Genomic DNA, 24,581 nt, shown 5'->3' on the forward strand with positions numbered 1-24,581 from the left:
GAAGGAGAGCAACACCACCAGCATCGACAGTACCTTCAGGGCACAGTGTGGTCTTTGATATAAATCTATGCTCAGTCATATGTGAGTAAAAATTGCCAGCATGCCAACTAATCAGTGGAATCTGCCATGGGGGTGCAGATGTCAGGTGAAAGCCACACCTAGTTCATTTCTATAGACATCAGGCGATCCACATTGTCTGTGGACAGGTGGATGCGTCTGCCAGTTATCACACCTCCAGCTTCCTTAAACACCCTTTCTGATAGCACATTGTCATGGAGCTTCGAGCGCTGACTGATTCTGCGAGTGCATCTGGTGTAACGTTACGGTTTCAGCAGCGGACCACATGTTATAGGTAGGCTGCTGAACTGCTGAGCTTTTAAGGCATTGAATGCTGATGTATAAAGTCTGCCTTAGTATGGGATAATAATGGCCAAACTCTATTTTCAAGACTGGGGTGGAGAATAATGTACTTGATATTTTGACTGGAGTCCAATTTTAAGAACTCGGCACTGTTAGGAAGCCATATTCCTTCCATCATCCATAGAAGACAATGCAAAAAATAGTGACACTGCTTAGAAAAGAGAAAACTATTGAAACTATTGAATAGTACACTATTTGAAAAGAGGAAACAATGCAACATTAAACATCACTCTGAAAGCATGAGCAAAATAGTATTCTGGATGTAATTCAGCTAAAACTTCACTTTTATTTTATTCGCCATAAAAATCAAACAATATTTAAGTTAAAATAATTAGCCACCAGCAGATTACTAGATGGATATTGTCTTGTACCTACAGGAAAAGGAAAAGACTGGACGTTCCCACTGTAATCATATGATCCAACAGATATACTGCGTATCCACCTGTTTATTGAGGGAAAGAATGTGAGATGAAAAAAACGTAAGAAATCTGTATTAGAGATGAGCGAGCACGCTCGGATAAAGCAGTTACTCGAACGAGCATCGCTCTTCTTGAGTAACTGCTTACTGGTCCGAGCAGGCTTGGGGGGTTGGCGGGGGTGAGTGGGGAGCGGTGGGTGTTAGCAGGAGGTAGAGAGAGAGCTCTCTTTCACTCTCCGACCTCCCCCCCCCCACACACACACACACTACCACACGCCACCCCCTGCTCACCCCTGCCCCCTGAGCCTGCTCAGACCAGTAAAGAGTTACTCGAGAAGAGCGATGCTCGCTCGAGTAACTGCTTTATCCGAGCATGCTCGCTCATCTTTAAGCTGTATCCTTTAACTAATGTTTGTAGAAACTAATATTTCCAGACGTTGCTTCTGAAATCTTCCTCCCACCTAATCCCAGATTGTTCTATTGTTTAACTTCATATTAAAGATACTTCCGTCCTGAACCTTATTTATACCTTTACCATATTTAAAGATTTTGATCATGTTTGCCCTATTTCCTTCAGGCTATACAAATGAAGTTCTTTTCTCCTTATGCTTGACATTCAGCTAATACCTTGAGCGCTTGTGAGTGCATGTCTATTTACTTGTTGCATACAGTAGCAACACTGTGTTCATAATTTAGCTAGTAAATCAAACACATATTTATATAGGGATTATGTGGAGCCAGTTGTCACGCCACGTGGCTCCAGCCTACTTTGCTGTGGATAGTGTTCTGATTGGGTTGACAAGAGATCTTTCTACAGACTGTGTCTCTTCACTCACCCTTTCTCTACCAAGATTATTTCAACCAGACCAGGGGACCTTGTGTATTTGACTTACCAGCTGTCCCTTATGGCTGTCATTTTCTTGTCTAATTGCTGGCAGCCTACATACTAATGCCTGTTTTATTGAGTGATACTCAGCTTCTTCGTGCACCTTTTCCATTTTTACATTCATGTTTTTTGTGTAATTTTTTTCAATAAAGCTATACTTTTTATGGTAAAAGTGTTTCCAACTGTTAGGTCCAGGAGGCCAGGGTCTCCTGATTCTGTTTCTTCCAGCAGTCACAGGGTTACTGTGTCTGGCTCCTCCACTCTGCTTGGGAGGATTTGTAATCAAGCTTCCCATTTAAACCATCCAGTCTGTACCCATTGTTAGGTGCACTGTTCAGACACAATCTTCTTCTTCTGTGTCTGGCAAACATGGGTGTCATCCCATTCTATCCGTTCCCTGAGCCTATATTCACTCTCTTCCAGCATTCCTAGGGTTAATAGCTTCAGGCCTCCTGTTCAGCTGATGCATCTTTTCCAATCACCACCCTATATATCTGTCCTGGGCCTTTCAGACCTTGCTGCAGTGTTTATGAGAGTTTGTTCCCTTCACTACATTTCCAGCCGCTGCTTTAGAAGTTACCTTGCTACCTTGTGTTCTGTGTTTTTCGTTAGTGTACTCTGTGGTCTGTTATTCCCGTTGTCTCCTTCTCTGTTTATCCTTACCAGTTTGTTCCTCCTTTGTTTCTGCACTTTCCGGTGTTGCTGTATCTTTGTCCTATAGGCGTTCTGGCCTGACAGGGTAAGTCAGCGCCTAGAGGAAGACCGTGGGGTTGTCCTTATCGGGACGAGTGCTCCACTTATAGGCAAGGGTCTCCCTCTCCTGGATATCAGTTCAGGGCAAGATACCTTCCCTAGTTTCCATCCATATAGGGGCTGGTCATCTGGTATCTTACCTCCCATGCTGGAGTTGGCTGTCAGCCGAGCTGGAATGGATCTTCACCTACCTAGTAGGTTGACACAGTGGTTCCACATGCACAGTTCTTACACCCATGATGCCTGCTGTTGATGTCATTCCTGTGATTGCTTGCAAGCTCCTGTCTTAGTTTGTGTCTGAATGCAGTTCGTTGTGCACCTAACCAGTGCATTGTCTCTTAGCGTTTTTCCCAGATTCCTGCGTGCCTTCTTCTGGAATCTGTCTATCTATACCTTATATATGTTATTGCTGCTTACGTCTGCTTCTGGTTCCTCTTTGTTTGCTCCTGCATATCTCTGTGCTCTGTGCAATGACACTGGATTCCCCCCCACCAGGTAGGGAGGGACATCTAGAACCCAGGGTCAGGAAAGGTGGCCTGGACCTCTCCGCCATCTGGAGTTCTTGAGGGTATCAAAAATGGCCATAAATTTATACTCCCAAATTCTTCTGTGACGCTGCGACTTGAAATTGCCCTTCAGTATGATAACTCATCTGTTCTATGCTGTGTCTGTGACCACAAAATTGTTTTGCCACAAGTAATTCAGTCTTTCCCTCTCTAATTGTGTGGCACTGAGATCGCATCCCAACAGGACACTTACTGCACATGATCAGGTATACAACATCAGACGTGGAACGTGAATGTCCCTGGGATCTTATAGTCCTGTTGTGTGTTGGGGATTTGTATCCTGTCTTCAGTCAGTACATGTGAGCAGGTCTTACAGCTCCTTATATTACAGAGATAAGTTCCTTTTTGTGTGTCAGAGGGCAATGCACTCCTGATTATTAGGTTCCTTAAATTTGAAGTTTGCCTGTAACACAGAACCGGAGGGTCTGGGAATATGATTTTCAGATCATCCTTGTATAACGTATGATGGAGTTTCTTTGCAGCTTTCCTTAGTACCTCTAGCTGTGAATTGAAGGTTTTTTCGTTTTACCCGGTACGCTCCTTTTTTTTCGCTTTACCTAATACCAACCCCCCCTTCTTTTTTTTGTTAAAGCTTGTTGTGTGACATGGTTCTATATGACTGCAGTGCTCTTTGTGGCCACTAGAGGCCACTGTTTTGTTTCTAATTAACATGTCTGCTTATAAAATACAGGTTGTCTGATGTCCCTCTCCTACCATGTTTCCCTGAAAATAAGACCCTGTGTAATATTAATTTTGCCCCAAAAGATGTACAGTGTCTTATTTTGATATCATTCAATGAAGGGCTATGATTGGTTCATCAAGCACCGCCTCAGCCAATAAGAGCAATTGCTTGCTGGAGGCGTGGTATTCAAGCCCCGTCACCAGCAAGAGATGCTCCCTCGACATTGAGAACCGCACGGAAGCCTGCCAGAGCACTGCAGCCCAGTGGGAGTCACACAGACGGCACTGCTAGGTGAGTATTGTTTTTTTTTTTGTCACATAGTGTTGCTATGGCTTATTTTCGGGGTATGGCTTATATTTCAAGCCCTCCTCACCCGAAAACCAGCGTAGGGCTTATTATCAGGGTAGGCCTTATTTTAAGGGAAACGTGGTAGCTATAAACAAGTGTTAGGGAATTTCCTCTATTCTATGCAAACAGAGGGAGGAATAAAGAAAAAAATTTCCTCTATTCTATGCAAACAGAGGGAGGAATAAAGAAAAAAATTTCCTCTATTCTATGCAAACAGAGGGAGGAATAAAGACTATATAGTCCAGTCTACAGCTTGTGAGGTCCAGAGCAGAGCAAGGTTACAAAGTAATAAGACTTACATAGAAACAGACAGACCTGAAAGATGCATCTATTAATGGATTCCCAGCAAAACAGCCAGAATGTAAAAAGAAATGCTACCGCTTGTCCAGCAAGAAGGGTGAGAGCAGGAACAGAAGGCTGGCTCATACCAGTGACCTGCCCCTGCTTAATGGTGGAGTGACCAAAAAAATACTGTATGTTTTCTCTTTGCAGCCTGCCCTGTCAATAGATTGCAGTTCAATGTGTAACTAAGGGCGGTGCCTATTGTGAGTGGCTGCAAAGCTGAATTGTTGTGTAAGTACTGTATATTATAGACTGTAACCGGCATGCTTGTTTACGCTACAGTCTGTGCCTTTAAGCAAAGTTTAACTTTTACTGCAACTCAATATCTACCTGCCATCATTCTGCGCCATCTTCCACCTGCTGGCTGCTAGCTGGTCCAGTGTGAGGCTGGTGTGTAGAAAAGGTCTTCACACAAGTGCATGTTTGGACTCATATTATGGCCACAAATTTAACCCTGAGTGCATGAGATATTGTTGGAATCCATTCTTGGAAGTCCGTTGTATTACTAATAGAGATGAGCAAGTATACTGGCTAAGGCACAGTACTCGAGCGAGTAGTGCCTTAGCCGAGTATCTCCCCGCTTGTCTCTAAAGATTCGAGGGCCGGCGGGGGGCGGGGAGCGGCGGGGAAGAGCGGGGAGGAATGGAGGGAAGATCTTTCTCCCTCCCCCCTGCTCCCCGCCGCAACTCACTTGTCACCCGCGCCGGCCTCCAAATCTTTAGAGACGAGCGGGGAGATACTCGGCTAAGGCACTACTCGCTCGAGTAATGTGCCTTAGTGAGTATACTCGCTCATCTCTAATTACTAATCACTTGTGGGAGATCACAGGGTGTATGCAGGGGGCTGGCAGATCTGCCAAATGCGGCAGTAATGGAAGGGTACTTCTCCGTAGGTGGTGCACCACCGAGAACTAATAACGTAATGTAACATAAAATCTTTTTATTTTTGTTAAACATTGATTGTGCTTTATAAAGTATCCATTTAATATGAAATGTCATTATAAAAAACATTATTTATTTGCACAAGCAAATAATTTGCATTCAAAAATTAATGTGTAAATTCACGAACAGATAAGCTGATAGAAGGAATCAGTGAATGCTGTAATATATATTCCAAATGATATTAGTATTAGACAATGTGAGGCTAATAACTAGAGTTGAGCGAACATACTCTGCCGAGCTTGATGCTCGTTTGAGTATTAGCATAATCGATGGTGCTCGTTACTGGAATGAGCATCAAGTCATGTTCGACCCCGCCCCAGTTTTTGGCTCCTCCCCGCTGTGATGTGCCTGTTTTGGCCCCTCCCCGCCGCGATGCAGTGCGCGTCATTAGAGAGAGAGAGAGAAAGAGAGAGACACCCCTAGAAAAAAAAAAAAAAAACCTCGGCACCCAGCGTCCCACATACAAAAATGCTCGAGTCTCCCATCGTAGTCAATGGGGTTCGTTACTCAAGTAGAGCTCTCGAATTTTACGAAAAGCTCGAATCAAATAACGCGACCCGAGTATTTGGGTGCTCGCTCATCTCTACTAATAACGTGCTAAAACTTTCATCACATATTTTTTTGGCTTGAGATTCATTCCATTAATTGGTGTAAATGTTAATTCATCTGATGGCTTCTTTTCCAATTTTAACCTTTGCAAAATCATAGATAAGATCAAAAACAGTTCATTTCGGGCAAGCTCCTCCCCCAAACATTTTCGAACACCCATTCCAAAAATAATAACATTTTGAGCCTTCTGTTTGTCCAGTTTTCCCTCCTTATCCAAGAATCGTTCTGGTTTAAAACAGTATGGATCCTTCCATTGAGCTCTGCAACACATTGACAAAGGTTATTAGTCTGTTCTTTTTTGGGAAAAAAAAGGCCAATTAAAAAAATTCTAGATATATAATAGCGAAACGACATGTAAATTTAGCTATCCAATGAGAATGTTTGGATTCACGCATGCAGTTTTCTTTTTTTTTTTTTTTTTGTTACTCATGTTAAAAAATGGTAACAGTTTGAAAATTTTTTATGACGTTTTTTGATTGGGATGGAGGGGTTCACATGTTTTTAGGGGCATTCTGTAACTTGGATCATCTAGTACAAGTTTTTGCTGTGAGTTTTTGAATCTCTATTGAAAATCCTGTAGATAAAGACACCAGGAAAAACAAAACGATATACGCTTTCAGCGGGTAACAGCCAATGAGCTCAAATACAGCATAAAAATGTCATAAACCAAAATGCTATACAGGTAAAAAACAACACAGTTAAAACTATTAAAACTCACGCCTTGTTATGTGTGCATACTAATCAAATGCACTGGGAGTAAAATGTTCCATAGACCCCTATAGACACAATGGATACCATGAGGTTGTATATTTAGCCCATAAATTGGGGAATTTTCCTGATGTGATCCAAATGCGATGTGAACGAAGTCTAAATGTTGTAACCACTCATATACTTTTCTCTTTTGTATTCACGCTTGTGTATCGCTCCATTAAAAATTGCATGTGTGAATCCAGCCTTATGCTCAACTGCATTTCTTTGTCAATTGATAGGCTAAAAGGGATACTGGGGTGACAAAAGTGCCTTGGGACTACAGTATCTGCAAATAAGGGAGATAGAATATTACCTCTTCAGCGCCACCTATTGGAAGGCAGCATTCCTTCAAGCCAAAGTTAGACTCTTCATACAAGCCTTGTAACAATGACTGGGAATTAAAAGCAAGGCCAGACTCCATGCACAGACAGCTGTTTCAGGGTATTTGCCCTTCATCAGTTTAGAGTAGGAGTCTGGTTTTGCTACTAAGAGGCCTGTGATGGGGGTTAGAAATGCTATATTTTTCCTATTGGAAGGCAGCATTCTTCAAGCCAATAGGTGGCACTGTGGAGGTATTATTCCACCTCCCTTATTTGCATATTACCCAGAGGAGCATGAATGGCCTTTTGAGTCTCCCCACTCACCGTCTAGGTGCTCTTCCTAAGGAGAAAAGAAAGCTTTTGGGACTGTCTGTGACTACAATTCTTAAATATCATATAGTCCATATAAGTAGACTTTGAAATCAAAGATTTTTACTCACGGATCATGAAGCACTTGATACACGTTTACAAATATGCAGGTATTTTTTGGTATAAAGTAGCCATTCAAATCAGTGTCTGTGGTGGTACTGCAATGTAAAGTGAATTGATAACTACACACTTATCCATGGCTTTCTTGGAAGGCATTCACACTTCATTTTTATTCACGTCCAGGCTTTCTGTCCGAGATTAATTTAGTATATCACAGAATTCAAGAAATAACAACAACCCTTTGGAGTGAAGATAAATTGTTATCCAGCACAAATTAATCAGGAATCACAGAAGTCTCTGCTATATGTTTTATCAGAATAACCCAAAACTTAATAAATAATTAAAAATGTATAAAAGGTGTCCAGGAGGGAGGGACCAGAAAAAAAATAGAAAAAAAAGTATGTGTAGAAAGGGGGAGGGCCCTGAAATACATCCTATAGTGCACTATGGTGTCCGCTATCAATACAGAGCATCCGCCCCAAAAGTGGCGACCCCCCCGTACTGAAATCTACATATCCCAAATAAGCACTAAATTAAGGGTCAAAGAAAAAAATGGGCAAAACAAAAAAACAAGCAAAGAAAACTTAAACTACAGATAAAGAAAAACATCTATGGTCTTTTTAAATATATCAAATAAGTAGATGGTTATAAGAAGATAGCTGAAAACATGCGCAGAGTAGAATCAACCACTATGCAGAATATTTCCAATATATCAGGATGGCCTTATTATAAGGCCGGAATAATATTCATATATACCAATAATACACTCGATCTGATAGTGTATAACACTCATGTGTAGTCCAATAATTAAAAATATTCTATGCATTTCACCAAAATATTATTTTGTATCACAAGGACTCAAGCTGTAGACCGGTGTCACAGTAAGGTCTCTCTCACACAGGCCTCTTTATGCAGCGTTTAGGAGACATTTTTAACACCTGCTAAAAACCCTGTCGTAAACCTCCATACATTTTATTGCATCTTCTCACTCAAGCGTTTTAGCGCAGCATTTATAACGCGCACTAAACCGAATGCTGTATGCTTTATTTTCAAGCATTGCATTGTGGTTTTGACGCCTTGCATCACCCATTGAAATAATTGGGGTGTGTTTTTAACTCTACTTACTATGCCACCGCGGGGGGGGGGGGGGGGGGGCGAATGGTGACGTCATCAGCTTGCTTTGCCTGTGTTGTTACTGCACAAAATATGCAGTAAAATGCTGCTCTCAATGCTGTTATACCCTTCTGTGAGAGTGGCCTAACTAAATGCACTCACTTCGGGTGGCTTCACACAAGCGTGTGCATCTGCGTACATAGGTGTGCACCCCTGTACGCGCAAAAACACGCATGTATGAACGTCCGTGCATTGCCTTTAATGGAGCTGGGGCTGCTGCCGGCGGCTTCATTGAAGGCAATTGTCTGCCGACACCCCGTAATTGTTTTTCAGGGAAGAGTTTTAAATATAAGCTCTTCCCTGAAAAACAAGTGTCAAGATAAATAAATACTTATCTGTTCACCACTGCCGTGTCCCCGCGGGGATGAAGAACACATCTGCACATGCGGCAGATGTTTCCTTCAACCCTGCAAGGAAAAAGAATTCCCTGCTGCACCTGGCACATCTGTGACAGATGCAGCAAAGGACAATCACAGGCAGCTCTTGCCTGTCAGTCATTCAGCAAGAGCTGCCTGTGATTGGCTGAGGTGCTCAGCCAATCACAGACGCTGCTTCTGATTGGCTGAGCACCTTAGCCAATCACAGGTAGCTTTCGCTGAATGAAGGACAGGCGAGAGCTGCCTATGATTGGCCAAGGGCCCCAGCCAATCAGAAGCAGTTTTTTCAGCAGGTCACCCTTACTCAGATCACTATGCCACCTTAAATAGACGTTACCATCAAAAAGGGCAAAATTTAAATTCCTACCTCCTTATAGATAAAGGTGTTACTATGAGATGTGGATCCTCATTACTTTAAGATGTAGCTCCATGGATCAAAATGTCACCTCAAATATATATCGCCATAGAAAAGAACACACTAAATACCCAAGATCTCATAGGTAAATATATGATCAATGATGTTTATTGTTTTTTTTTTTTTTGTTTAGCCCTTTATTATCTTTGTCACCTAATTTAGGGTTTTTTAAGGATGTATATGATGAGGTTCCAATACAGGGTCACCCCTTTTGGGGCTGGTGCTCCATATTATTAGCAGACACCATAGGACAATACAGGATGAATTTCAGGGGCTTCTCCCTTTTTACACATTTTTTTTCTATCTTATCTAGTCCCTTCCTTCTGGACATCTTTATATATTTTTAATTATTTAATAAAAGTTTTATGTTTTATTGAAGGCAATGGAAGCTGTCCGACCTGTGGCCCTTCATCATCGCGGAAAGGCCGTGGGATCCGTGTCGTCGCCTAGCAGCGGCATTGTCTGCACTGCGCATGTGTGCCAGCATGATGCCCAGCACATCCGCAGCACATCCTGACAGGTATGCAGGGGTCACAGGCCGTGCACCGGATCGGGTTTCGCTGTGGGATCCCGCATGGGGAACCCAACACGACAATGTGCATTTGGCCTAACAGAGGTAGGTAAATGATTTACAGATTTTGCTCAACAGTATTTGTAAAATTTACCAATGTGGTAACGTAAATGGAGAAAACGCTGAATGCCTGAAGACCTCATGTATAAATGCTTCTGTAAAATGCAGGTTGTGTCGGTCATCAAACCTTGGAGCTCTACCAACTCCAATTAGAGTATCTGCAATTAGAATTGAGAATTTATTAACAGATAGGTCATTAAAAATATTAAAAGCAGAATATAGTAGGTTGAATAATACAATCTTGCCTATATGCTGATCACTGGGGTCCCTGGAGTCAAACCAGACGTTCAAGCTTTGACAACTGCTTAAATACAAGGTTGTTGTAAAGTGCTGTTCGGCACCCCAACAGCCCCACTGCTCCCTCCATTCAAAGTACAGTGACATTAAAGGGGTTTATCAAGGCTGTAATAATAATGGCATACTGTAGGATAGGCCATCAGTATCTGATCAGTTGAATTATGAATCCAGGTACCCAAGGGCATACGTACCATAGAGGTAGACCACGAGACTGCTATGGGGGTCTTGGAAAGAGGGGGGCCTAGTTCTGATCGTACCATCCATTTTACTATTGGGTTAGCAGAACTTTCCTCCAAAGAGGGTCTGCATTGTTAGCAAAAAAGGAGGTAGAGAACTGGCCCAAGAATCATATTAAAGGACATGGAACGAGAAACAAACACCAGGCTCTCCTGTCCTAGGTGGCAAAACTGGACCCAATAATTAATAATTAATTTTTTGCTGTAGGACTCCCTTTCTTTGGTGTAAGCCACAGTTGGCATCTCTACCAACCAGTTGAATGAAGAGCCTCTGCCACTCCAGCGAGCACCTCATCCCCTTCAATCAGTGACTTGGCAGGGATGCTAAGAGTCAGACCCCCACTGATCAGATATTGAAGGCTCATCCTAGGACAGGCTGCTGGTACCACAGTCCCGGACAACCCCTTTAAGTCACAGTTGTATTGTGTTGACAGTGCTGGGCATTCTATTATGCTTCTGTTCTATTTTACTGCCTTATAAACTACTTGCAAATGCGAGCAAAGCAGGAAACAAAGATATTAATGCCATTTACCTATCTCTTTATGAATTTTGTCTTGAATCTCTGGATATTTAAGCAAATATAAGAAGGACCATCGTACAGCAGCAGATAAAGTGTCATAACCTACGAAGAAAAGAAATATAATATGTTGAAGATATGGAAGAACCGCTGAAGTGTGATAAATGAATATATTTCAATTAGTTGTATTTCAATTTTCATGATAGAATATCAGTGTATTTAGATGTGGTGTCCATCTATAGGGCACATGTAGGTAATGGGTTCCCAGAGACTTGCTGCCTAAACAATTATAAGGGCTTACACAGACGAAAGTGTTTGCACATTTTGGCGCATGTGAAACTTACGCCCATAAAACATGATGAAGCAAATCCATTGATTTCAATGGGGTTGTTCTCACTAGCGTTTTTCTTGTGTGCAAATACAACAAGCGAAAAAAGATGGGCCCTGCCCTATCTTTCTGAATGTTATGCGGAAAGCTGCTATACAAGTCAATGGCAGGTTTAAAACAATCAGGTGTTCATGCACAAATTTGCTCCGTTGCGGTGAGCGTATTTGCGCATACGTTCGTCTGTGGAATCCCTAGCTCTCGGGAAACATTAGAAGCCGTCCTGCAATTTACACAGTCGCACATCACATGTTCCGTCTTGTCCATTGTGGATGAAACTTGATGATCATAGAAACTTATAAAATGTTTAGGAAGAAAGCACAAAATAAAATGTTAACAGTTTACACAAAATCTGATTTCCGTGTTTCAAACGCTGCGCTAAATGCTGTAAAAATGGCCTGGGTGAAAGTAGCCGAAGGGCTCAGTCAGACAAGTGATTTTTTTTTTTTTTAAATTTTTGCGCACCTATGTGTGGGAAAAAAATGCGCTGCACAGATGTGCAAACTGCGCCTGACCGTAGCTACGTGCCTATTGCTTTCAACCTCTGAAAGCGGCGGAGAGGTGATGTGTATATATATTTTTTTATATTTTACACAAGCTAGGGATGATTTTCAGGGAAGTGCTTATATTTCAAGCCCTTCCCTGAAAATCACTGCGGGAGTGCCTGCATCTAATTGCTTTCAATGGGACGGCTGCAGCACTGGTCCTATTGAAAGCAATGGGAGAACATCGCGGTCTTCTGCCACAGCTGTGACAGGGGATTCTTTCGTCCCCACGGGGAATCCCATCATCACTTAACACTGTGACAGCGTGCACGGGTGTCCTATCTTTTGCAGGTGCGAATATTTTGCACCTGTAAAAGATGGACATGTGAACACTACATAGGGAACCAATGGTTCTATCAGATGTGCTTTTTTTTGCGCGCATAGGCTGTCTAACTTCGCCCTAAGGGCTCCTACCCACTTGCTTTTTTTAACGCAAATGTCAATGAGACTTTCTAATGTTAAAAATGCATCGCGCAAAAATCACAAAGCACAAACTTGCAATGCGTCTTTAACATTAGAAAGTCCCATTGACATTTGCATTAAAAATGCAGGGTTAAAAAAAATGCAAGTGGGTAGGAGTCATAAAGTAGCGTTTTATTCAAATTTCATGGATAAAAAAAAAACTTCCAAAATTGCGCTTACATGTTTCGAACAGAGTTCTTATTCATAGCATAGCAATTCTGGAATCCATGAAAGTGCTGGAGTTTTATTTGGGTCAAGTGGGGTGTCGTCTCTCCTTAAGGAGAGCACCCGAAAAGTGTGTGGAGACACCTAGGGGGTGAGTGGGTTGTGGGATGGCATCGTCTCTCCTCAAGGAGAACACCCTGTAGGTGTATGAGATGACACTTGAGAGGTGAGTGAGGAAACTTATAAGGCCATGCACGCTCCTCTGGCTAATTTATGCAAATAAGAAAGCTGGAACAATATCTCTGCAGCGCCACCTATTGGATGGCAGAACTCCTTGAAATCAATGTATGAGTCTTTAACAAGTCTGTAAAACAATGATTGGGAATAGGAAAGCAAGTCAGAAAACCAGAGTTTTATTTCGACCGCTGTTTACGGTCTACCTGCTCCTGTCCGTGCATCCGGCAGCAAGTGTACTAGTTCTGCAGAGGTAAATTTAAATTGCGTATTAGGTGAAGACAAGATTTGATTTTCAATCCTTCACCTGCTCCAAACAAATCATTCACTGTCGATAGAATCTGAGCATCCGACAAAGCAGATAACTTATCTTGCGACTTTCTCTGGCTGCAGCAGTATAATAACGCATCAGTGATATCTCGTATGTGATCCTGTAGCAAATGCAAAAAGAAAGAGAAGGTATGGAAAACATCAGCAACCAATCAAATTAAAGCGGTACTGTCATTGGTCTAGCAAAGTCAGCAAAAATAAAAAGGGACGTGATTGCTTGCCAAGGGCAACTCCTCGTTTCTTATCTTTCACTAGTTTTCATATATGGGCCTTTATGTCCTCAACCCTACATTATATACGTAGTAAGACCTCGTGTCCATGGACGGATTTGATTTACGGAATCCGTGATCGGCAGCCGTGCAGAAGATCTGCAGCTCGAGCCTCCCCATGCATACACGCGGATGTGTTGTCCTTTTTCTTAATGTGGAAAAGAAATCGCATGCTCCATTTTACCGTGGATTCCGTGCCGATGAGCTACATTGACCTCTATGGAAGCGAGCGATCCGCAATGCATGCGCAATTGAATTACGGATGCATTGCAAATTTGAGGCAGATCCCTTAGTGCTTGCTTGAAGACCAAGCAGGGAGGTAGGGAGGAGGGGGAAGGCAGTCACTTTGGGCTTGCGATTTTTTAAAATTTTTTTCCCGCACAGACGATTCGCAGTACATCCGCGTGAAAAAAAAGGAATGCCTTGGACATGAGGCCTTAGACAAACTGCAGTAGGCCTCATGAAGATAAGCTTATTATGGTGCGGTATAACCTTCAAGAAGTATGAAGGCCTAGTAGGGCACCCACAGACTTCGATGGGGCCCTAGTATACCATATGCCTAGCGAAAAGCTGTTTCCAGTTCCACATAGAGGCGTATGGGGGTCTTTTTTATGTAAAATTCCATATAAAGCCAACGAAAAATAAATATGACCTACTCTATCAGACACCATGTTACATAGCACTGTAGTAACTATTTAATTGTGATGTATTTATACCTAACTGGCTTATTAATCTTATGGCTTCGCATGGCGCTCCCTTATGGAAATGATATGGCCTGCAGTATGGCATGTGATCTCTGAGACATCTACTGACCACAAGAGCACATACTTCTCAGCACATTTTCTTAGAACTTTGTGTTGTTCCTCTGTCATTCCTCTTGAAAATGTCTAAATAATTTGAAAGTTGGGTGTTATGACTTCTCATGCCAACACAGGGTGTCCCTACACAGTCTGGCACTGTCTAGTCCGCACATAGTACTCTAATTTTTGCACGCTCAGGGCCAGTTCACAGCACATGTGACCCGTAAAATTGAATGGCTATTAAAACCTGATAAGAGCCAGCTGTTTTGTTTCCCTGTGCTTTGCGCATGGCACACCCTTCCTCTTGCATATTTGTGCACCTCCCATAGACTTCTATGGGACTTATGCTCCGCAAAATGCAGAAAAATACAGCAGGTTCTATTTTTTTGCGCGCAAAACTCACAGATGAGTACAACTGTGTCACCGGCCTCAGAACCCGACGGTCCGGCAGGAGTTTTACCTGTGGGTTGAATGGCCAAAATGCGCCTCTGCAAATTCACTTATCCTAAAGAGGCCTTATACTAAGGATTGATTGGAATCCAAGCGGTTGGACCTACTTAGATCAGTAAGTGATGCCATATCCCAGTGATGTGCCATCACTAATTGTAATGTGAAAACCTGCATAAGTAACAATGTCGAATAAAGATTTGTCTCAAGGAAGACATTTACCATTGTGCTTCTTAAAAGCAATTGGAATATCAGTATTACAAACCTTGCTGTAGGTCTCACAATGTTCTTTAACACGTTTTCTAGTGAAGTCGTTGAATTTGTCAATTGCTTCTAATAGTGCTTTTATTCCAGGCAAAGGCAAAAACCGTAGGATTGGGATGAAGTCTGCCGCTGCAGCGGAGCCTGACGCCTTCTGGGCATCTTCACTTATTTGGATGACTCCAAGAAGCTCTTCATCATCGTGACTGTAGCGCTTTCCGTAACATAAAGCAGCTACAATACTGGCTACAGCATAGGTGATGTTCTCGGATGGATCAAAGTAGCCTTTTTCGGAATTCACTAGCAGAGTTTCCATAAGAGCTTTAGATTCTTCAGCAACATAATCTTCAAAAATGCTCCGGGATAATGAAGATCTGGATGATTTAGAAAATTCCCTCAGTGACATTTTTGCTATCTTTTTTTGCAGCTTTCAAGCATCTCCAAAATGTTCCGAGAAGGCCAAACTCGTTCCGTCAGTAACCAAGCTGAAGGTGTAAAGCTTTGGACGACCACCAAATTGCTCTCCTTGATTCAGCAACACCTTTTTAACAGTCTCCAAGCCACTTACTACCACTACCGGCACCAATCCTAGCTTCAGGCGGAACACGTCTCCATACTTCTCCTTCATTTTGAGAAAAGACAAGTGAGGAAGTTCTCCTATCTGTAATAAGTTTCCGAGAAGTGGCAGGCCCCACGGGCCAGGAGGAAGTTTTCTTTTTCTCCAGATTTTCTTTGTTATTAAAAGGACGATTAAAAAAGTCACTAATGACAAAGTGATTTCCGCATTAGTGAAAAAAAGCATGTTGAACAATCCTCCTAAAAAAGAAGAAATTTGGATTTGTTATAATCGACCATCACATTTAAGGCTTATTCACAGGAGCGTATATCGGCCGGCGTTTTCATGGCCGGCCGATATACGCTATCATCTGAGCTGTTTCACCCCCTTCCCTCCCTCTTGCCGGATCTCTGCCTCTCTCCTCCCCTCCGGCTGTTTGCAATGGGAGGGGGTGGGATGGAGGTGGAGCTAGGCCCTCGCCCCTTGTCCACAGCTAGCAATGAGGGGAAAGGTGAAGCATAGTTCCGCCCAGCCCAACCACCTCCCATTGCAAATGGCTGGAGGGGAGGAGAGAGGCAGAGAGCCGACGAGGGGGAGAGAAAGGGGAAGGCAGCTCAGATGATAGTGTATATTGGCTGACCGTGAAAACAGCATCCGTTATATGCTCTTGTAAATAAACCCTAAATAAGCAGGTAAATAATGTAACAAAGAAGAAAGTCTCCTTAGGGATTCTTCAGACAGCCGTATTTCAACACATGATCACTGTACTCGGAAGTCAGAGGGTGAACGGCATGAGTATGGCTGCAGAGGCTAGAGCCAGAAGCAACACAGATGAGTATGGGCTTCTGCACACAGAAAGTAGAACCCACCGGGGACTAATTAGGCTGCACAGCCTGATATATCACTGCCTGAGTGTGTCCTGCGCCGATGTGAGCAGTCCTGGCAGCGCAGAAAAGTGCAGTAAAGCGCCAATACAGACGATAGCCCTCCATAGCGCCTTCTTCACAGCGCAAATATCTCCCGCTATCGCAAGTCTATCTGTACCTATGCTCATCTGCAGGAGCCCTATAACTGTGTTTTTTATGAGCAGAGAATAAAACCCACTGATGTCAATGGGTTTGTTCTCATGAGTGTGGTTTGCACGCGCATTTCGGGCTCACACAAAAAATAGGTCCTGCTCTATTTTCCTGCTTATTTGCACACCACGGGTCCCACAGAGGTGTGAAAATACGCACTCAATATATGTGCAAATGTGCAATACACTGTGCAATTCTGTGAAGAAAAGAACATATTTGGACTTCATTAGGTTTTTAAACCACGGAAGGGGTGGGTCGAGCGAGCATTTGAACTCAACCTGCGAGCACAAAACATACAGTACTATGCGCTAATACTTGCACAAAGCTACCTTTTCAACCTCCAATGACAGAATTGTCTCCAGAAGGAGAAGATCACCATACACAGACAGCTGTTTCAGGGTGGCTGCCCCTCATCAGTGTGCAGTAGGTTTCTGGCTGGCTGGGTGAGAGGCCTATAGACATGGGTCTGGAAGGGGGTTATTTATTCTTAGGGAGATAATCTAGAACAGTGGTGGCGAACCTATGGCACGCGTGCCAGAGGCGGCATGCAGAGCCCTTCCTGCTGGCACGCGTCGCCGTCGGCCATTCACCACGTTAGTGAATACCGGCAGGGGCCGCGGCTCCCATGCCGGCATTCAGTAAGCAGCGCTGCTAGCTGTGCTGATCCCGGCGCACTCTTTGACGTCAGTGTGCAGCCGAGATCCTCCTCCCCCCTCCCCCGATGTCTCCTACTTGGTTCCGCGAGAGCAGGGGGAGGAGGCGTCCTGCAGGCATATCAACTTTTTCCACACCACTTCTGCCCTATTCAGCAATTCCAGCAACCTGATTGGTTGTTTGGTGAATCAGTCAACCCAAACAACCAATCAGGTTGCTGGAATTGTGAATCAGCCAATCCAAACAACCAATCAGGTTGCTGGAATTGCTGAATAGGGCAGAAGTGGTGTGGAAAAAGTTAATATGCGCGCCAGGCAGAGGAGGAGCGGCGCTTCCACGAAGAGGAGGGGGTAAGTATGTGGGTCTTGGGGGGCCGTTGTGGGGTGTCACTGTGCTACTGGGGGGCCGCTGTGGGGTGTCACTGTGCTACTAGGAGGCCGCTGTGGGGTTTCACTATGCTACTGAGGGGCTGCTGTGGGGTGTCATTTTGCTACTGAGGGGCTGCTGTGGGGTGTCACTGTGCTTCTGGGGGGCCACTGCGGGGGGTCACTGTGCTACTGGGGGGCCACTGTGGAGGGTCACTGTGCTACTGGGGGGCCGCTGCTGGGTGGGGTCACTGTTCTACTGAGGGCCGCTGCAGGGGTGTCACTGTGGTACTCGGGGGTCGCTGCAGGGGGTCACTGTGCTACTGGGAGGCCGCTGCTGGCAGTCACTGTGATACGGGGAGCTGCTGTGGGGGGTCACTGTGATACTGGGGGCTGCTGTGGGGGGGTCACTGTGATACTGGGGCTGCTGGGGGGGTCACTATTATCGCTTGGGTCACTATTATCGCTGGGGTATGTTTACATGTGGCAGAAATGGGCAGGGCTATTTTAAAATAGATTTTGCCCCCTTTTTATGAGGAAATGCTCCACAGAAATTTCCACTGAGGAAAATCTGCAGTATTTCCCTATCTAAAAAGCAGTCAAAATCTGCACACTGTCTATTTTGAAGCGGCCCTGTCATTTTTAGAATGACAAGGGTAAAATCGTACATCATGATAAGCCGCGCCCCCGGACATGTTGGCACTTTGCAGTAAATAAGTGGGTTTTGGGTTGCAGTTTGGGCACTCGGTCTCTAAAAGGTACGCCATCACTGATCTAGAAGGTGTGAGGAGACGTATAAGGCCATCCATGCTTATAACTCACATCTCTAGAACTCTCACTAGCCAAGCCTGAAACCTACTGCACACTAATGAGGGGCAAAACCCAGAAACAGCAGTCTGTGTATGGTTATTCTGGCTTTGGCTCATAATTCCCAGTCGTTGATACAAGGCTTGTTAAAAAGTCTGACATTGACTTGCAGGAATGCTGCCTTCCAATAGGTGACGCTGTAGAGGCTGTGTACCATCTTCCCATTTCCAATCTTTTCATTTCCAGGAAGAAAAAAAAAAGAATAGCATGATACAGAATTCTAAGATAAGACTGATCTATGTAAACAAGGGGATTTGTAGAATATTGAAACTATATAGATTAAAAAGGTGATCAAAGATAAATATTCACTTTCAAATTTCAATGAAATAGAGAAAGCACAACGCACTTTAGATCAATAATGTTATTTTTTTGCAAAAATAACCACTCGGGTGAAAAGATTCGGGTGGCGCCGGGGGTAAGCGGGGGGTTGCAGAGGGGAGTGGAGGGGGAGAGAGATAGAGAGAGAGAGCTCCCCCCTGTTCCCCACTGCTACCCCCCGCTCCACCACGCCGCCGCCCGGTGCCCCCCGAATCTTTTCACCCGAGTAGCCAGGTACTCGAAAATAGCGATGCTCGTTTGCGAAATCGCCCTTAACGAGTACGTTCGCTCATCTCTAAAAATAATGTATCCGGCAGCTCACAACATCTCCCTGTGTAGAGTGCAAATTGCCTTGTTAATATATGCTATGCAGGAGTGGGGTCTCTAGAGCCTCCATTCTCCAATGTCTGTATCTTCATATGTACTAATGCACTAAAATAACATACAGTAACAGTTTCCTACTTGGGTTCACGTTACCTCGGTTGTTCTACAACTTCTGGTAGATTCTGTGACCGTCAGCTTTGTCAGAGGATAACCAATATGAGGAGTGGTACTGACAGAGGCTCGGTGAAGACTGACCTACAAACCTGTGGGCAGAGCCGTCTTATCACTTCACACTTCTTATTTTCTCTTGCCAATAAATAAGTCTTTGTTGAAGCTGAATTAGAAGTGAAGAAGTGCTTCTGGGTAAATTCTTGCTTGGAATTGCTACAATAACTGATCAAGAGATAGTGAAATTGTTTTGAAAACTGAGATGTTTTCGGAATCTTATGACAAGTCTCTTTAACCCCTTCATGCCCTCTCTTGGAGGAAGAGGAGAGGGGACGATGCCTATCGATCCCACCTCTATCACCAATTACTCATGGATTGACTATTCTGAGCACACTTGCCGCTACCAACCGTTACGGCAGAGCCTCGATCGATTACTCCAGCAGTACTGCATGCATGGAGTCCTTAAAATACAGGTGGATCTATACCCAGCTTCCCCAGGCTTCTGTATATATGCAGATCGGGAGCTCAGATCACCCCCTACCCACTCTCTATTCAAATTTATTACATTAAATTAGAAATAAAGAAAAACCTTAGAAAATTTGAATTTTACGCTATTTCTGCCCATTATCAAACTACTAACAGTCAGTTAGTATGTAAGTGCTTCTCATGCTCCACTGCTGGTGACATCATCACTCCTTCACCTGTTGATGTCATCGAAGGTCCTATAACATATATAAAACACAAAGCCTGACCAACAGAAGAACAACATAGCTAGGGCTCTTGGAAGGGGAGGACAAAAATAACAGACTGAGACTATAGCTAAGCCATTATTATCTCAGACACAACTCAGCGGTCCTGATGCGAGACATCGACCTCCCTCCACCACAGAGATCGGTGAGCTAAAGGACCTGCAGTGACATCACTGTTGTTGGAGGAGGATGTAGTAGAGCTGTGTGTGTGATGTGTGGGGATCATAATGGATGTACCATGTAGCAGAGCTGTGTGTTAATCATGATGTAGAAGAGTTGTGTGTGTAATGTGCTGTATGTGTGATGTGCGGGTTCAGGATGGATGTAGTAGAGCTGTGTGTGTGTGATGTGTGTGAATCAGAATGTAGCAGAGCTATGTGTGTAATATGCTGTATGTGGAATGTGTGGGAATCAGGATGGATGTAGTAGAGCTGTGTATGTGATGTGTGGAGATCATAATTCTTGTACCATGCAGCAAAGCTGTGTGTGTGTAATGTGCAGGAATCAGGATGGATGTAGTAGAGCATTGTGGGGAATATGCTGTGTGTGTAATATGTGGGAATCAGGATGGATGTAGTAGAGCTGCGTGTGTAATGTGCTGTGTGTGATGTGTAGGGTCAGAATGGATGTACCATGTAGCATTGCAGCACCAGAAACACTGGTACTATAATTTCTTAATAATTAGTTCTCTATATAAAAAGTAAAAGATAAATAATTCTAGCCCTTTCCTGGTATCATAGGAAACCCCAATCTATGCCACAAAAAAGAAAAAAATTGGCATTTAAAAGAAAATATTAACCCCTAGGTCGGATTCACATGTGAGCATGCATATTTCCATGTAGTTTCGTGGAATTAAGGATATTTGTGCACACAACTGCGCTTCATACTGTAATTTTTGCGCACGCAAGTCACTCCCAACAGTCCCCCAACTACAGAGCTGTGATCAACTTAACTGCAGCCCTTTTCATTAATCTCCAGATACCACCCCCATGTTCAACCTTCTTTCTGCCAATGATCTTCTCTACCCCTCCGATCACCTCCTGAAATAGCGCTATAGAAGAGTTCTCTGTTCTTCTTCTTTAAAATATGCTTCTACAAAAATTCACATCAGACCTGCATAGAACATGGTCCTAATGTAAACTACTTTGAAAGTCTTATTTATGAATTCTGTACTACTTTTTCTAACACATTCAAATGTGTTTGGAAAAGTGGACGGGGCTTCTGAATTGTGCCAAGAGGGGTTCACTTATTAAAAATTTTCAAAATTAGAAAACATTTAACTATAATGCTTCGATTTACTAATTTGCAAAAAAAAAAAATAAATAAAATCAAAGAAGTGAAGTAATTTGTAGCTATTTGTCACTTAAAGGGGTTGTCCCGCGCCGAAACGGTTTTTTTTTTTTTTTTCAATAGCCCCCCCGTTCGGCGCGAGACAAACCCGATGCAGGAATAAAAAAAAAAAAAACGGCCAGTACTTACCCGAATCCCCGCGCTCCGGCGACTTCTTACTTACCTAAGTAAGATGGCCACCGGGATCTTCACCCACGGTGCACCATGCGGTGCACAGTGCGGTCCATTGCCGATTCCAGCCTCCTGATTGGCTGGAATCGGCACACGTGACGGGGCGGAGCTACGAGGAGCCGCTCTCCGGCACGAGTGGCCCCATTCAGAAAGGAAGAAGACCGGACTGCGCAAGCGCGTCTAATCCGGCGATTAGACGCTGAAAATTAGACGGCACCATGGAGACGGGGACGCTAGCAACGGAACAGGTAAGTGAATAACTTCTGTATGGCTCATAATTAATGCACAATGTACATTACAAAGTGCATTAATATGGCCATACAGAAGTGTATACCCCCACTTTGTTTCGCGGGACAAGCCCTTTAACCTCGTTCTTAGAACAGTTTTTACTGTATATAATGGAGGCGCAGTACCTATTTTGTGTCGTCTTTTCCTCTTAAGTCATTAGCTACCACTTTTCTGAAAGCAATTATGGCAGTTTCACATCTGCGTTGGAACCTCTATAGCTGGAGGTTCCGTCGCAGATCTGGCTGATAATATCAGAAGAAAAAGCGTTGCATGCTGTGCCCTTTCTTCTGACGAAAAACTGGGCAGCTGAATGGAAAGCAGGCGGACCCCATTATAGTCAATGGAGTCCGTCCGGTGTTTTTCGATTCCATCCAGAGACGGAGCCGTACGGCCAAACAGAGCTGTAAAGCGCAGTCCCTGATGCAGATGTGAAACCGCCCTTTAAGATAGAACAATGTAATCAGATCTTGTGTTCCCTAAAGGTAATAAAATCATTTACAACTATTAGATAACGAGTGAGCGATGACTTTATAGCCAGCAGAATGGGAGCGTGTCAGGACATCCTGCCGTCACGGCACACATACCAATGCCTTCTACTGCCGCAAGCAGTGAATACGTCCCTATAGAGAGAACACGTACATACAGCCACAGTCTGTGCTACTCTTCCATCCCAGGAGCGGGAAGGGGGCAAAACTTCTGATGCAATATTAAATATATGCTAACACAGATGAAGCAAAGTTGAAGAGCTGGACAGCGCCTCTTGTAGATGGCCAGTGGTGAGTATACCTGGGATCACTTATAGTGAATAAGTACACAGAAGGGTGCAGAGAAATTGTGGTAGTCACAGGCAATAGAGAGACCCTATTCTAGATGAGGACATCAAGCGAGAGCATGCAAGGAGAAGAACTGGGGGACAGTGCCCCCAGAGGCAATATCAAGTCAAGTGAAAAAGACAAAATAACTCAGAGTGACCCATGAGGTGCCGAAGGTGATTACCTGAAAACGGACACGTGTAAGTGTGTGGACTAAAAAGGTCCATAAAAGCTGGTAGAGAGAAGCAGAGCCATCTTAGTTGAAATGAATATAAATTTATTAGACAAAGCTATAGTGGACAGTGCAACGCATTTCGGAGTTAGAATGCTCTGTTCTCAAGCACAAAATCACTGGGTCAGTGATGCTCTAACAACCGCTAAACTCCCTACGCCTTCTCTTCTCCTCTCCACCCCTTGCCGCTGTTTGCAATGGGAGGAGGCGGGATGGGGGGTGGAGGGGAGGGGTAGTGTAGATAAATTCCGCCCCCTCCCATTGCTGGCTGCATACAAGGGGCGGGAGCTTAGCTCCTCCCCTGCCAGGATCTACCCTCTGCAGACGGCCATAAGGGAGGAGAGAGGAGGTGAGGGGAATGTCTCCACAGGCCCAAAGGCATTGCTGCCTCGGTGTATATGCGCCAGGTCCTTTGCTGCTCAGTCATTTTTACAGCGCCGGCAGGCGCACGTAAAAAGCCTACGGCTATGTAAATGGGCCCTAAAGAGTAGGAATATGTGTAAATCCTTGTTTTTTTAATTTTTGTCTATTAGGGATGACTATATATGCAAAAACGCTCGTGATAGCGGGACTTTTTGCACTGCAAAGGTGTCCCTATCATGCATGTTTTTTTGCGTTTTACTGTTCTGTGATTGGAAAGGCTGTACAGCTTAATTAATCCCCAGTGTCATCGATTTCCCCACGAAATTGCGCTGTTCATAGTTCATTGTGCAATTTTGCATTAATCGGGCGTACAAATAGATGCCTACAGTGTCCTAGATGTGCAAATGCAAAAATAGACTATGTCGCAAGAGCGGACGGGGGGCTCAATGAAGATTTATTAATACATTTACAGCAATTTTGTAAAAAATGACATTTTATGATGCTCTTGTGCCATTTTTTTCTGACACATCCAAATCGGTGGCGAGCAGGAGTCTCAATATTCTTCTACTTATAAAAGTGTCAGAAATCAGCACCAGGTCAGCCCAGGCATTGTATTAGGATAGGAGCATTGGCCCTATTGACTAATCTAGTGGATACTGCACTGAAGAGACTAAAGCCTGGTTTTGACAATGATTATCGCTCAAAAAATGCGATGCGACTTTTGAGCAATAATCGTTGTGTGCCTTTAAGTGTAAGGTGATCGCTCAAACGTTGAGCGATCACTTTGCACTCCGAGGGGGAATGCAGAAGACAAGCGGGGCCGCTTGTCTTCTGCATCCAGCTGTTTTCTGCTCGGAGCGCCCGGCTGTTATACAGCTGAGTGCTCCGAGCGTCATATGCAGAACACAGCTGGACCGCTGTGTTCTTCATACCCAGCCTGTCATCAGAATGCAGGATACAGCTGAAACAATAGTGAATTCCTGATAAGGCTGATAGATCTCTTTCAGCATGCTGACAATGTCAGTGCAGTTAGACACAACGATTATCGCTCAAAAGATGGCTTTGAGTGATTTGTGAGCGAAAATCGTTATGTCTAAATCAGCCTTTAGGCCCCCTCCAGATTCTGCAGCAAATGCCGCCCATAGCATGCCATGGCAAAACGCGATTTCCTCTTCATAAGCAGAAATTGATTGCGATTTTCCGCTTTCGGAGAAGAAATTGCAGCATGCTGCGATTCTACATGGCTTCCGTGCGGACAACCTCCATTGAAACCTCAGGAA

General features: G+C 43.9%; 1 pseudogene; it reads right to left on the bottom strand.

The window, feature by feature from the left end:
* Window positions 1-5,772: 5,772 nt before the first annotated feature.
* Window positions 5,773-19,479, bottom strand: LOC136628347 (cytochrome P450 1A1-like; annotated as a pseudogene).
* Window positions 19,480-24,581: the final 5,102 nt, after the last annotated feature.

Source organism: Eleutherodactylus coqui, chromosome 5 (assembly GCF_035609145.1).
Source record: "Eleutherodactylus coqui strain aEleCoq1 chromosome 5, aEleCoq1.hap1, whole genome shotgun sequence".
Taxonomy (NCBI): Eukaryota; Metazoa; Chordata; class Amphibia; order Anura; family Eleutherodactylidae; genus Eleutherodactylus; species Eleutherodactylus coqui.